Source organism: Pinus tabuliformis, chromosome 2_1 (genome assembly GCF_031772625.1).
Source record: "Pinus tabuliformis cultivar Carrire ecotype Pingquan chromosome 2_1, CPIR1, whole genome shotgun sequence".
NCBI lineage: Eukaryota > Viridiplantae > Streptophyta > Pinopsida > Pinales > Pinaceae > Pinus > Pinus tabuliformis.
Genome location: NC_142299.1, coordinates 833,306,535 through 833,323,187, shown reverse-complemented (window position 1 = coordinate 833,323,187; position 16,653 = coordinate 833,306,535).

Below are 16,653 nucleotides of genomic sequence, written 5' to 3'. Positions count from 1 at the left end.
TTGCTTTGTTAATTTCAAAATATACACCAAAATGGTGTAGCTCCTTGACTTTTTCTTCAAAATCTGCTGCATGTTGTTCCTTATGTAATTGTTGTGAACATAAAAAATTGTTGGAAATACAAATATTTATGTACAATATACAGTGGTGTTATCATGATTACATGGAATCAAAATAATGCTTGAGCATTCGCCCATTGACTGGGCCTTCCTCAGTATTTGTGCCATCTAAACTCCTCAAGAAATAGGTATTGTTACCTTGTACAACATGTATGACATAAGGTCCTTTCCATAGAAAATCAAATTTCCCATGTTTCCCTTTATCTTCCCTCCTAGAATCCTATCTCAGCACTTTATCTCCTATGAAGAGATCTTCAGCTTTTGTTCTTTTGTCAAACATCCTTAAAGCCTGACTTCTCTGATATACTTCTTCTCTTGTTTGCTGCAAGTGGATAGTTTGATTGATCCTTCTTTGAATATCATTGGGATCTGCCTGTATTTCTTGCAGAAACTTGATCACAGGGATTCCCAAAGATGAACGGAAAACAACTTCTAGTCCATATACTAGTTCATATGGACTTGTGCCAATGGATCTTTTGGTGGTCAATCTATCTGCCCATAGTGCATTTACCATCTTCTTATGCCAATTCTTTTTGTTCTCCTCCAAGACCTTTTTGATGATGTTGATGAGGCTTTTGTTGGAGGACTCAGCTAGGCCATTGCCTTGAGGGTAATAGGCTGTGGAATGGCCCAAGGTAATGTGGTATTTGTGGCAAAAGTTGATCATTCTTTTGGATTTGAAAGCAGCAGCATTGTCTGTAATAATTTTATCTGGATAGCCAAACCTTGACAAGATGTTGGTTTCTAAAAATTGCATGATGATTGAGTCATTGGCTTGCCTACAAGGGATGGCTTCTATCCATTTGGTAAAGTAGTCTATGGCAGTTAAAATCCACCTATGTTGGCCAGAGGATGAAGGGTGGATTTCCCCAATGAAGTCTAAACCCCATTGTTGGAATGGTATTTCAGTTGAAATAGGTTTGAGTGGTAAAGGTAACAACTTTCTCTTGCCTTCAAAGATCTGGCATTTATGGCAAGACATTACAAATTTTTTCACATCAGCAAATAGGGAGGGCCAATAAAATCCAGCCCTTAGGATTTTATCAGCTGTTGATTTCCAGTACAAGTGTCCACCACAGTCACCTGCATGAAATTCTTTGAGGACATTGTCAGTTTCATCCAATGTTAGGCAATTAAGTAAAATTCCTTCATGGTTTTTCCAAAACAAAACATTGTCTATGATACAAAACTTTGATGCTTTCATTTTCAAGAACCTTTTCTTAGTCCTGGACAACCCTGGAGGAGCTTGCAGGTTTAGTAATACAAAACATATGTCAGCATACCAGGGTGATTGTAAAAAGGCTTGATTGATCTATGGAGTCTCCATCTCCTCTTCATTGTCCAGTTCATTGATATCAAGGGCTTGGAAATTGGTTTCAGTCATCCGTTTGGCTAGCCCTTGTCCTTTTATTAGTTTTGTAGGCTTGATTTCAATGTCATATTCTAAGATATTGCCAATCCATTCGCCCCTTTTGCCTTCAATTCCTTCTTGAGTTAAAATGTCTTTAACCACAACATTTGGGACATAGGCAATGACATGAGAGTATAGAATGTAAATTCTGAAATCCTTGATGGCCTTTACCAAGGCATAAGCTTGTTTTTCCATGATCTGATATTTTAAGGGAGCATCTCTAAGAGCTTTGCTGAAAAAGGCAATGGGCTTCTCACACCCTTGGTCATCTTTTTGCAATAGGACAGCAGCAATTATATGCTCAGAGGCAAAGGAAAAAATGATGAAATCTCTATCAAACCTGGGACTTGTGAGGACTGGTGTATTTGTCAAAGCTCTTTTGATGTCCTCAAAGGTTTGTTTGGCTTCCATAGTCCACTTGACTTTAGAATCTTTCTTCAGCATATTGTTTAATAGTCTTATGAGCTCGGCCAAATTAGGAATGAATCTTCTCAAGAAGTTGATCTTCCCTAGAAAAGCTTGTAATTCTTTGATGTTTCTTGGATGAGACACTTGAAGGATAGCTTGAATTCTGTTCGGGTCAATCCTAATGCTATCTTTTGAAATGATGTGACCTAGGGGCTTGCCTTCCTCTAGGCCGAACAATGATTTCTTTGGATTCAATGATATGCCATATTTTCTGCAAATTAGGAAAACTTGCCTCAAGTGTTCTAAGTGTTCTTGGTCTGATTTTGAAAAGGCAGTAAGATCATCAAGGTATATGACTAGGAAATCATGGATTTCTTTGGCAAAGGCTATGTCCATTGCTCTTTGAAAAGTGGCCCCTGCATTTTTAAGCCCAAAAGGCATTTTCACATATTTGAAGGTTCCCCAAGGTGTTGTAAAGGCAGTTTTGTCTTGATCATCTGGGTGTACTAAAATCTGATTGAATCCTAAGAATCCATCTAACAATGAGATCCTAGAGGCTCCTACTACCCTTTGTAGGATATGGTCCATTTTTGGTAAGGGATAATGGTCTTTGAGAGAGACTTTGTTCAAATTCCTTAAGTCAACACACAGTCTAATCTCTCCCGTTTTCTTTCTAGTAGGCACTAGATTTGAAATCCACTCTGAGAACCTAATTGGAGCAATGATTCCTACCTCATACATACGTTTAACTTCTTTTTCAATGAGGGGAAGCAGAACAGGGTTCACCCTTCTAAGCTTCTGTTTAAAAGGCTTTTGGTTCTCTTTCAAGGGTATAGTATGTTGGATGACTGAGGTATCATAAGATTTGAGGTCTTCATAACTCCAGGCAAACACATCTTGGAATTCCTTAAACAAGTCAATGTATTTCAATTTCTGATCAGCAGGCAAGGCTTTGGAGAGTTTTACCATTTTGGGATTTTGTTTGGTTCCAATGTTACAGTCCTCAATTTCAGCATTCAGTGGTTGTATTCTTGGCTTCCTTGAAATGTCATTTGAATCAAATAAATCCTCCAAAGGGGTTAAACCTGTGGGTAGAAAATTGTCTTTTAGATCAATTACTTCAGCTTCTGCCTCAGCTATTTCATCAAAATCTGTTTGCTCCAGCTGTTGTACATTCTTGTCATTAAAAGTAGTTGGATGCAAAATCAAACTTGTTGTTTCAGCTGATATATTTTTTTCAATTCTGTTTGTCTGTTGTTGATCAGCCATAGTGCTAGTATCAATGTTCATGCTGGAAATTCCTCCTTCAAGGTTAGGAAGTTATTTATCTGTGTGTCACTTTCAAAGACTTGCCAATTTTTGACATTATCCGGGACTGCAGGTCTATGTTTGATTTCAGCTGTGAAATGGTGGTTAGGTTCAAAAGGTAGCTTGCATGTGCTGGCAAAAGTTGCCAAGCAATGTGCATGTAAATTGTGCTTTCTTGACATTTTGGTGAGTTGAAATTCTAAGAAAGTGTTAAGTATTTCAATGGCTGCACCTCTATAAGCCCTCAACCTAGGGTCATTTGTGACAAAATTTCACTTCATCTACTGTATGATTAGATTTGAATCCCCTAAAATTGAGACTTTGGTTATACCCAGGTTTTTGATTAGCTTGAGTCCTAGCAAAAGGGATTCATACTCGGCCATATTGTTTGTGCATCTGAAGTTTAATTTGTATGCATGAACTTCAGCATGGTCATTTTGCATGTTGTGCATCCAGACCCCTGCCCCTGCTCCTAATTTGTTTACTGAGCCATCAAACTCTAAGTACCATAAGATTGGGTTCTTGTAAGTCATTTGTTATGTCCTTTCCATTTGTTGCATTAACCATATCAAGGATTTTTTGCTCTTGGCCACTAGATTGTTCATCTATGCCTTGTGTTTGCGTTGCTTCTAAGAGTTTGACATCGGTTGTGGAACACATATCAACATTATATAAAATGAATGAGTCCATATCAGAATGCATAGAGTAGATGGGGAAGTTTTGGGGCTTTTCTTGACTACTCACCACATATTTCATTAGTGTTTCATGGTACAATCTCTTTGGCTGTCCAAAGACCGAAATAGTGGCATAAGACATGTCTAATTGCAAGGATCCTTAGAGTTTGGCACCCCATGATCTTGATAAAAGCATACCGTATTTGGGTGGAATGTCAGCTACCACCACATCCATCAGAATTATTTTGGTTGGGTATTGGACCAGGGAAACACACAAATCTTTAATTAGGCCTAGACACCTGACTTGGCTTGAATCAAATGAGAACAAATCTTTGTATGGTCTTGTGATATCTAGGTCTAGTTTTTCCATCACAGATTTAGGCATTAGGTTATGGGAAGCTCCTGAATCAAACATTGCATTGTGTAACACCTTGTCATGAATGTTTAAACTGACATAAAAAGGTGGAACTCCTCCATTTGTTGTCTTTCCATTAACTTTAGGACCAAAAAGTAATTCAGGTTGATCATCTAGAACATTTACAGCATCCCTATTGTCTAGTATTTGGAGTGACCTATTGATTTGCTATCTATACACTTCATGTTTGGCTAATTCAGAAAGAGGAATAGCTATTTTCAGCTTACCTATTTCTATTTCCAAGTTAAAGGGTTTTTCTATCTGCAGCTTTGTGTTGGGGACAACAAGCTTTTCTTTTTCAACTAGATCTTCAATGATCTTCTCTTGATTTTGACTGTTGTTTTGAAGTACCTCTTTTTTAGAAATATTTTCAGGAACACTGTTTGAATTTGCTTTTGAGGGGACGGATGAGAATGGATGATTTTTAGAGGGCTGTACATCTGATATATCTTCCACAGTGACTTCTCTTGGGTTTGGGTCTGTTTTATCAGAGAATTCTGTGAGAGCAGCTTTATCTTTTACTTTCTTTGGCTGTTTAGCATCCTTTGGTTTGATATTTTCAGGCACATCTATGGTTCTGCTCCTTAATTTCTACTGTTTGTGAACCTCATAAACTGCTGCATCATAGCCTTCCCTAAAATCAAATGACTCTCCTGATTTAGTTTGAAATTGATTGCAATTGTGGGCCTCTTGATCTTCTTGTGTTAAAAAGACTTGGTGTTCACTGTCCAAACCCACCAAATTGATATGAGGGTCCTCTGTTGGTTCACTAGATGTTGAAGCTTCGGCATAGTTTTCTTGAAAAGGAGGTCTGATGTTCTGGTTGGGACCAGCCCTTCCAACATTCAGATTTTGATTCTTTCTAAAGTTTGGGTTTCTTGCAGTATTTGGTTGCCCTTCCCATGATGACTTTCTTTCGATGGTTTCCACCCTATCCCAAAGTCTGTCCATACCTTTGATGATTGCATCCAATTTTTGTTCAAATGTTGAAGGTTCTTCTTTAAAAGTAGTTCTTCTTTCAGCTCTTGCCCTATTTCCTTTAGCAATTAGGTTTGCCTCTACACTAACAGCTATATTTTGCATGTCTGCTAAGGTCGGAGGGGCTCTTTCCCTCAGTTGATATGCCATGTCAGAATCAAATCCATCAGGGAATTTGATTAAGGCTAAATCAGGTGGAGGTCTAAGGTTTTGAGGGATGGCATTGTAGACATTATTGAACCTTGCACAATAATCTAGGACAGTTTCTTGTGGGCCTCTTTTTATAGTATCATACTCAGATAAAATGTGTAGTGGATCTTTTTTCTTTTCCCATCTATTGAGAAATGTTTGGTAAAGAGCATCCAGATTGGCTATTGAATTTGCAGCAAGTGCTCTAAACCAAGTTCTTACTTCACCTGTTAAACTTTGGACAAAAATTTTCATTCTTACATCATCATCGTCAATTTCATAATTCTCAAAGTAGTCTTGCATTTCCTTTGTGTGATGTAGAGCAGTATATGTACCTGTACCATCAAAATAAGTGATCTTACTTTGATAATCCTAAGGCATAGCCCCAGGATTTCCAGGTAACTGTAAAGGGGCATATCTATTTGCCATATTTACAGGAACAAATGGGACAACAGGAACAAATGGGAGAGCTGGAACAACAGTAACAGTGGTAGAAATATGGGTAGTAGATGGTGGTGTAGAGAAGGTGCTTTGAGAGGTGGATGAGGAAGAAGGAGAAGAAGGAGCAATGTGAGGACAGACTGAAGGTTTAGCAGGGGTTAGAATATAACTTTGCTGAACTGCTTCAGGGCTAGAATCAACAAGATCTTCTTGTTCCTCTTTTTTCCTAAGGATCTTTGGGATTAAGTTGGGATTGTCAAAAACAGCTGGAGGATCTTGGTCAGGATTTGACCTCGTATAACGAGTTTTCGTTTTTAGAGCCAGCTTCCAAACCTGTTTTTGGTATTTTCTGGGAATGTTTTAGATTAGAATGAAAATGGTCAAATTTTGGAACAACTGTTTACAGCTTAAAACTAGAATGAAGATTGACTGAAGCAGCTTTTATTTAATCCTGTAAATGCAAAGCAAGAACAGTTTCAAAGGCTTTTTGGCTGACATTCAGGCTTCATCTGTAGTTTTAAGGAATAGATAGCAATTGAAAAATTTGTGTCCCCAGTGGAGTCACCAATGATGTTATCACTCAGGTTTTTCCCTGGCTCCTGAGGGAATACGGCCGAGGTAACCACTAACCAATCTTTTAGCTGCAAGTCCTAGCCTACTTGCAACCAGATAGGGCTCTCTCTTTATATTTTAGCTTTGTTGTGGAATAATTTTAGGCTAGTTATGATGTACAGAGTTTTGTTTTAAATTTGGTTGGATGATAATTTCAAGCAGAACTAGGATGCAGTTTCAGAACAGTCTAGACTATTGGGCAATGGAGTCAATGACGGTATACTGTTGTAAGTGTTTCTTGTGGAAAAAGTAATGCTACAGAGCCAGACAGGCGCCTATGGAACAATTCTTCAAATCTGGGACTCGATGGCATGAAATCAGGGAATGAAAGGCAGTCAAGGATCTTTCACTATGCTGATAGAGGGAAAGTGTGAGAATATTTACCTAGGAGCAGTTAAGAATTCCTAAATAGCATCCATAATGAAAGAAGCAGTTCAAACATGAGCAATTAAGAATTCATATTTATGACTAATTTTGAAGAAAACATAGTTAGAAACAGAGATTGAGCAGAGGGTGTATTCAAACAAGTCCTGAGCTATTCTCTCTTCTCTGTTACTAAGATCATGAAACATATGTGAAATTTGCAAACACAGAAAGACAAAACACGGTTTAGAATAACTTATTGTTCCATTAAACGACACAGGAATTCTGTAGCAGAATGCAGTGCATTACTTCAACATCCAGACGGTGCACAGACCATGAACTTCACCAGCAATTTGTATTAAAAGTCTGAAAATTTACAGCGTAGCTCTTAGAGAGAATTACCAACCAACCCCAAATACGTTCTATGGGGAGGTATATATACAAAAATTAGATAAAAAATATCTAGATGATGAGTCTTCATGCAATAAATTACATCACCAACTCTTCCAAGGGAGTAAATGAAGAATTAAACACTGCAGTTAATATTGGCTTGCTAGCTGTCTATTTTGTCAGAAAATTTTGACTTTCTGGGCTAAATGAGTCGGCTGCCTGCTACACATTTATTCTGCATGTGCTGTTCTGATGCTGGTATGCTGCCTGTTGCTGTCTTGGTCTTCATCCTTGGTGCTAGGTTTCTTTACATTTAATGAGCTATAGTTAACATTCCAATTCTACTTTACGCTGATTTAATCCTTTGACAGGTGGACCGTGCCATCTGTATATGCTGAACTGTAGTTTACAAAAAAGAATTAATAACCAAAATCACCTAAGCAACGTCTCCATCATTCCTCTCCACCAATCTTCTGTAGGTAGTTGATGCCTTTGTATCTTTATTAGTGTTTCATCAGCTTCTGTGTATCTATAAAATTTTGGTTGGTCTTCAAAGAGATGGTTTATCTCATGTGCACTGTAGAATAGATTTTCTAGTTTATCAAAGACACTCTGTCCAAATGGAGGCCCTGTCTCTTCTGATGTGCTTGAGGAAGCTGTGATTTGATTAGCAGCATAATTGTTCACCTTGTTGGCATAATGCTCATGTGATAGCAGTCTTCCAGCACTGGTTACTAGGCTAGGTAGCCCTCTGCTTTGTAATGTTGTGATCTTTATTCTGAACTCATCCACCTCTGCTTGCATCTCTTGGCATTTTCTTTCCAATGTCTGCACAAAATTCCTAAGGGTTAAAACCCTTTTTATTAGAAAGATAGATTCAGTCCTGTTCCTAATTCCTAATTCAGCCAACTTCCCTTTGGTGCATGTATTCAGGAATTGGATCATTCTATTAGCTTGCTTGGGCATATTTCCTAAAGACGCTCTAGCCTTTCAGTTTTCAAACTGAGCCAAGCTTATCAAATCCATTTTCTCATGAATGGTTTCAATGGACTGCCATTGGTCTGTAATGGATTGGCCAATCTTGGCCCAAAAAATTTTCTTGACATCTGCTAGAGTTTTATCAAAAGTGAGCTCTTTCTCCAGCTCCTTTATTCTTCTTTCGAGGGCTTTCACTTCCCTTGTCTTTTTAGCTACTTCCTGCTTTGACTTGTCATATTTTTCTTCAATTCTAGCCAATTTTCCTTTGTTTCTTTCAATTCTGCCATTTGCAATTCCAAGGCTTCTATTTCTTTCATCATATTGCCCATTCTCAAGCTGGTCCCTTGTTCTGCAGGTGCTGAAGTAGTTGCTGAAATTGGTGCTGAGCTTGAGGCACCTGCTTCTGATGTTGTAACAGTGGGAGGGACTGTTGTGGTGGCCGTAGGAGGAGCAGCTATGAGAATCTGAGCTGTTTGAATTGGTTGAGAGGCCAACTCTCCCTGTCTTCCCTGTAATGATGCCTCCAGGGCACTCTCTATCTCTACCAACCTTTTATGTAAGGTCGTAAGCAAAGCTACGACATCCTGCTCCTCTTTTTGTTGTGCCACCACTGTAGTTTGAGGATGTAATGTGGGTGACAGCTTAATTTGTCTCCTAAGGGCGGCTATGTCTTCATCTTTCTTTTTTATCAAATCTTGCACACCCTTCGGATCAATGGGATCATGTCCCAGCTCTATGATGATCTCCTCCAAGGACTTGACTCTATTGTCCTTGGCCTGTGATGAAGCTTTCTCCAACTCTAGTTGGGCAGCAGTATTGTGCAAAGAGTTTTGCAATCTGTGGGCTAACAATGTTTTATCTGCTAAAGTAGAATATACCATCTCCCCGGTCTGCTTGTGCAATTCAATCTGGTCCATTGGATGGATATCCTTGGTGAACACTTCTAGATTGGTTCTAATATAGTCAGCAGCTTATTAGGGTTACTGAGTTGTAGGTCTGAAGTGACCGAGGGTCATTCTCCCTTCTTGGATGTCATAGGCTGCCATTAGCCTTTGCTAATTGGTGGGGGCCATCCTTATTAACTGGTTGTACAGCTGTAATCTCACTGGCTCATTCCTAGCTTTGATATCAGCGAATGCTTTTTTGATGTCAGAGCCCTGTCGGCCCTGTTGCATGGTGGATGTTACTTCCACCCCCTGTTGTCTCTCTTGCTCCCGCTGAAAGGAGATGGCTGATGTTTCCATGCTTGGGGGAACTTGCTGTTCAGTGGGCCCCTCTGGAATTTCTTCCTCCGAAAAAGGATTCAACCTTTGTCTCTTTTCTCCTTGCTGCTCTGTGGATGTCCCTGGAGGGGTCTCTTCCTGTCTATCCCTCTTCTTTGCCCTTTCCTCATTAAGAGGTGTCTGTAATACTGGGATATCCGTCACATTTGCTTGAGTAGAAGGGCCTTGCCCTTAACTTTTTTCATCAGTAGAAGTAGGCCGATCTGCCATTGTTTCTTACTGTCCTAAATTGTGCACTTGTTCTTCTAAATGTTGCACCACTTTTCCTTTAGCTGTCCCTGGTAGTGGAGCACTTTCTTGAGCTGGTTGCTGGGGGGCCGTGGCAGATGAGGTGCCTTCTCCAAGGTGCCGAGGAGCTATAAAAAAGACCTGTCCAAAAGATTCCAAGTCAACAGATTTTTCCAGATTCTTGATTGCTTTTTCTGTTATTTCTTCTTCAGTGAGCTCTTCTATTAGGTTGCCTTCTACCCATTCTTGTTGATTGGCATATTGTTCAATTTGAGGGATATTTCAATGTACATATCCTGCAAGCCTATATTTGATTCTTCTAAGGCTTATAAAGTGATTGGGGTCATATGGTGACCAAATGAAACTTAGTTTGAGCTTAAGTTTCTCTCCCAGAATCTGGTCAGCATCCTTCCATGCTTCTTCTCTCTTATTGAAAATAAAGGGGCCCAATTGATGTCTGATTTTCAGTTGTGCCTTTTTGCTTTTGCCATGGAAATGAATCATATCTGCATTACCAAATTGCAGAAAGTATTCTAAGGCAAAGAGTCTCATATGGACATATTTTGGCAGTTGGTAGGGGGCTAATTCACAGCCATAAACCCTGATTACTGTGTGGTTTTGGTAGAAATACCAGTCACCAATGTTGTAGCTTTTGGAAAGCTGTAGAATCTTTTGCATCTCATCAGTGAGTCTGGGAGGAGGATCTGTTTATAATAAGTAGGTAGCTGGATAGACAAAAAGGTCAATGAACTCACAATATGTGTATGGGGAGTAACTAACATGATGGAATACCGATGACCAAAATATGACTGACCTCCTTTCCCCCTTAGCATCCAATTTTTTGAGGACGACTGGGAAACTTTCAGACTGATAATATAGCAGCAAATGATAGATGTATGAGGTGTATTTGAATACCCTTTCCCTTTCTAGGTTCATGAATTGCTCATGTATCTTATCAGCTATGAAGGTGGCATAATCATATTGGACAGTAGGGGGCTGTCCTGGAGTGAAGATAGACATCAAGGCAAAGACAGTGTTGTCCATAATTTCACTTGCTCTGAATCCCAGGATGTAGGAGATCATATCTATGAGCATTTTTCCCTCCTTAGTAAATGCAACATGGAGATAGGGGATTGTGAATCTGGAGTAACAGTCTGGTCGCATAAACAACTTAGCAATTCGTTCAATCTCTGCAGAGGGCAACTTTGAGGCTTGATCCAGCAGATTCTTCATGGAAAGGGGGACCAAAGGCTGAGTTGGTTTGAATTGCAACATCTCATTGATAGACTGAGGAGTAATGTAAAAGAGGACTTTACTAGCAAGGCCCATCACTTCCCTTTGAGAAGGATCATAATTGGAGCAACATTGATGGATGAGGTCAGGAAAGACATTTACTGAGGTCAGGAAAGGATCAGTTTTGTTTTTGAATTTACTCCTTATCTCACAGAAGACCTGAAGATGAGGCTTGTCTCCTTCCATATCAGCAATTTGATAGTCTCTATCTGCCAGTGGAATCCATTCTAACTGTCTATGGGGTGCATTTAGTGGTGCAATATTGAGGGCAACTAGGGCCTCCATGTTTTAACTGTGATTACAGTTGGATTAGGCCTGTATTTCAGCAAAAAGCAGAGTTCTGACAATGGTTTTCTGGGCAAGGAACTTACAGTTTTAAGTTCTGTGCAGAGATGTTATTTCTGAGTAAGGCTTAAGGGGAATGAAGAGTATGGAGGGATCTGCAGTAAGTACACTGAAAAGGGAGAAAAATAAAGGGCTTTAGCAAACTGTCTTTAGCGGTTCCGTGGGCAAATTGGAGCTGGAATTCGAGCTAGAAATGGCAATTTTTTCAGAGGGGACAGAGATGCCAGGTTTTGGCCACAAATCAAGTTATACAATGGGGCAGAGAGGAGAAGCTCGTGAGTTCCGACGTCTTTCAAGTGAATTTTTAGGTGTATTGGCAAATTTTGCAGAGAATTTATGAAAAACAGGGTTACGGGTGTTTTTTCGGGTAAATACCTGTTCTTTTGAGAGATTGCTGTGGTGAAGAGTTGCAGGCGGAGGCCGAAGAGGTTGGGTTGCAGGTCGAGTAGGCCTGGGTGGCTGAAGGGAACATCGAATGTGATTTGGACGTAAGTTGCATGCACGAACTTGCACCGTTTGGTTGCATAAAAAGCAACCAAAAATGACAATTTCATGAGTTTTAATGCCAATTTGTGTTTTTGCAGCATTTTGGCGCTTTTTTGTGATGATGTTAGCATGATGTCATCGACGGGTCCCGGGTACAGCAAGGTGACATGGCAATTGACTGGGACGACGACGTGGCACAGGACACAGTGGAAGGGTAGGGACACAGGTAGATGCGGTGGCAGTGACACGGAGTAGCAGCGGGTTGACGCGGAGGTGACGTCACGGGGATGTGGCACCCGAACAAAAGGCGGTAAATGTCAGAGGAGGCTTGACGCAATGAAAACAAGACACGCGTCTTTTGTATGACGGCAAAACCGCCGTGCTATTGGACGCTTACTCATGTACGTCGGGGGCGCTCTGATATCGACGATAGCCGTTGGATCTGGGAGAGCAGATCGGAGGGCCGACGGAGCGTGAAGCTGGCGGCAGGTTAATGTATAGGGGCCCACTATATATTATATTGATTTATTTATGTGGCGGGGGGTTCAAACCTTTGGAAAGTAGGTTATATGCGTTATATGCGTTGGAGGGGTTTAATGTTTAATAAACTTTTAAACACCAAACATTTAAAAATGAACGTGGAGGGTATTGTAACAAAGTTTAATGAGCGGAGAGGTGGGCAGCAGTTGTTAGTTTAACCAGAGGTTACATTAACTCCAGTATAAGACGTGGAAGGGTTTATATTAGTCCCAAATGGACTAATATCTCCCAAGACTACATTATGTGGCTATAGTGCCATGGGGTGGGTTATGTAATATTTTTTGGAATTTTATATAGCTTTTTGTATAATAGGGGTAAGGAAGTGATCTAGAGAGCTAGATAAGAGAGTTAGAAGTTAATATGACCTTGTGAAGTGAAAATGTAGGGGCATGCAACTAAGTTTATGAAGGAAAACTTAGATGTAAGAAGTGGATGGAAGTTGGAATGAGGATTTTTACACAAGAAATGTGGCTTCTTTTCATTGAAGAAAGTCAAAACTTGACTTAATATTTTACAAAAATGGACTGAAAGCAGGACTTGTTGGGTAGATCCCCAAGGTCCTCAAGGGGATGTTAGTAAGAAACTTTGGGGGGGTGAAAGGGAGTTAGACATGCTTCCATAGTTCTGCCATCAAACAACTGCTTTGACATTTCTCTCATCAATGAGATGAGCTTTCCTTGACAGTATCATAAGTGACCAAAACCTTGCTTCTGCAACCTCAAACTACCTACCCAGCCTAATACACCTAACATTTTTTCTTCCTTTTTAATGGGTGCACTTAGACTTACAGACCCTGATTATCCTCTTTTCTTTTGACTGTCCTCCTATCTAAGTCTACCCTTATTTCTTCCAAGGGCCCAGATTAAGCAGTTGGGCTCCTTAATTTCTCTACCTAGCTAGTGATCTGCCAAGCTTGAAATGTTTGGACAGATATTCATTCTCTAGTCTAGAACAAGCAATTTAAAACATGGCATGGTCCAGATTGAACTGTTGGGCCATCCAGCAAGTGTGATAAACAACAAGACTTTGCCCATCTTGCAAATCAGCTAGCAGTGGCATTTTGGCTTGCCACTTTCCTGGTCTTTCTTTGGGGTTCATTTTTATCATTTTTTCTGACCAATTGATTTTTCTTTCCCTTTGATTATTCTTTTAGGGCATACCCTCTTTACATTTTTTAACTTTCCTCTAATGCTTTTTTACGAAATATGGAACCTTTGCAGCATGAAAAGATGAACATATTTGGCACTTCCCAGGTCAATCATGAAAAATGAAACCTATTGGTATAGGAACCTAACAGGGGGTCTAACTTGAGTCATGTAGAGTGTCTCCTACTTTATAGGAGCCCTGGTTGAGTTTATTTGAGTTGTAATTAATTGATTTAGTTTAATTGAGTTAAAGTCATATAAACTTGTTCCAACTGATGGAGGAACTAGCAGGAGGTCAGACAGTGAGGTGTTGCTTCATTTTTTTCAGCCAGTTAACTAATGATTCACTCATAAATAACCCATTCATGTAAGATATGAGAGTTACCCAGTTGAGATTAGACTTCAGAGACAATGTACTATCAGTTGTATAATCATCTGAATTGTACAGGTGGTGCATGCAGTCATAGGAAGGCCTATGATAATTGCATGATTCCAATTGAGGAATTTCCCTAATTAATAGGTGGCTAATTCCCGAGGAAACAATGCAAGGAAATATGGACTTGGGCAAGCAAAAATTTGGTTAAGTATTGGCCTAGGCTTGTTTAGGAATTTGTGAGACAGATAGAGATAGTGCTGAGGTTGCTTGGGCTTGAGCCAAGCATTGTAATCTTCTCATATTTTATGACTAATGCAATATATAGATAAGGGGTTTCTAGCTATGGCTTTCCCCAGGAAATCATCCTGTAATGTGTTGATTGATTTTTTTTCTCTTGCATTCTTTGTGACTTCACCATCGTTTAATTTTTTCTGTTAATGAGTAGAATAGATTCAAGTCTATTGTTTTAGTAAATTACAATTAGAATTTTGAATCTACAAGGAATTTCTACATGATTTGTGCAAGCCATTTTGGGATGAACGTAAAGGAAATAGGAGCTTGACTGAGATGGAGGAGTGCTATCTAGCCACCAAGGAACCCCATTGACATCCCAAAATCTCAAACCAACGACCGTGTGGAATCCAAGGTAGGTTTACTATCATTTTTTCCCATTTTAATTAAATTTCCTTGTGAAATTAAAACCCACTACACACCACCATATAAAATCCGCAAAAAACAACCATGAAAACCACTAAGAAAACCCTTGAAAACCACAAAAAATTATAATTTAGGCTTTATTTTTTATTTTTTCATTTCAAGTAGAAGTGTTTAATAATTGTAATGATAACATGTTTATTATGATTTCTTTTAATGGTAAATACTTTATTTTCAAATTATTTTATGTTTTGAAGTTTTTTCTCAAGAATTTAGTGAAATAAATTTTCAACATAATTTGACTTTTTGTTATTTAAAATGCATTTTAAATTTCTAACAAATTTGGCCAAAATTATGCCCAAAAATACCCTAAAACATAAAACAACCAAATTATAATCAATAAATAATAAATTTGGATCTTAAGATTGACATAATGAATATGGTTTCTCATGGTGCAACTCTATGTATCAAATAAGAATTTTTTATTTATTTATTTTTTATTTTAAATTTAAATTAGTTTATATTTTAAATATTTTTTTAATAATACATATAGTAATTCATTTCAAGAAATTAACTACTTAATTAATTCATTTGTTAGTTGTGTAAGAACTAGAGAGGATGTTTTTCTATGGACCGATATATGGATTATGAATGTTAAAACTTGGGGATAGGCCTATAGGTTGTAGACCTAGTTTTTGGTTATATGATTGGTGGGTATACACATATAGTGGTATCTCAATCCTAGATCACCATCCATGCCATACACCTATTTCATAAGCCATATGTAGAAAGAGAAACATTCATATAACATGTACTTAACTAAAAACCATCTAATAAACATAATCAAAGATACCACTATATGTATATACCCACCAATCATATGACCAAAAACTAGGTCTACAACCTATAGGCCTATTCCCAAGTTTTAACATGCATAATCCATATATCGGTCCATAGAAAATCATCCTCTCTAGGTGTCACAAAACTAACCTTTCCAAGGTGGGACACTACATACTCCCCCTCTTGGATTAAACTTGGCCCAAATTTTTCTTATAGTTGTCGGATATATATATATACATCTCTCTCTCTCTCTCTCTCTCTCTCTCTCTCTCTCTCTCTCTCTCTCTCTCTCTCTATACATACTCTCCTTCTTGGATTAAACTTGGCCCAAATTTTTCTTATAGTTGTCGGATATATATATACATCTCTCTCTCTCTCTCTCTCTCTCTCTCTCTCCTTCTTGGATTAAACTTGGCCCAAATTTTTCTTATAGTTGTCGGATATATATATATACATCTCTCTCTCTCTCTCTCTCTCTCTCTCTCTCTAATCTCTCTAATCCAATCATAGGTTGTCCATGAAGACATACACACAAAAGAAAACATACCATTATTAATGAAGTACCATGTACAGTCATGCCATACTATATAGGTTTTGACATACACTACAATACATACTATATCAAAAAAATCATATAATCAAGCATATTGTATCTAGATACTATTATCTATAAATGATATAACATATAGAACATATATTCATTAAAATGACAATTATATCACATTAAACATGATTGTCTTTCCCTATTTAATGTGTTAAGAGTTTTGTAATCTTTCATGTGTCATTCTCTTGGGTTTCTATAGAAAAATTGATCTTTCCAATTCACAAATAACTCCCACATTATTTGTATAAATAACAATCATGGTCCATCCCATCTCACAATCATGTTTGTATACAAGAAGCATCAAATCATCATACAATTGCTTGTGAATTTACTCAACAAAACATGATGTTTCCCCTTGATTTATGTCTTCTCAATCCAAGTTTCCCCTTTTCCTTCCATAAGACATCTTTGCAATCAAAATCTTTAGGATTTACTTATAATTTTTACTAAATGTTTACTCTTTAGGAAAAATCACAATTTGAGGTTCAATACACAATTGTTTTTTTAACTAACATGCTAAGGTTCCATATAGTCCTCAGTGACCCACTTTCTTATTATAGACCATTCATTCAATT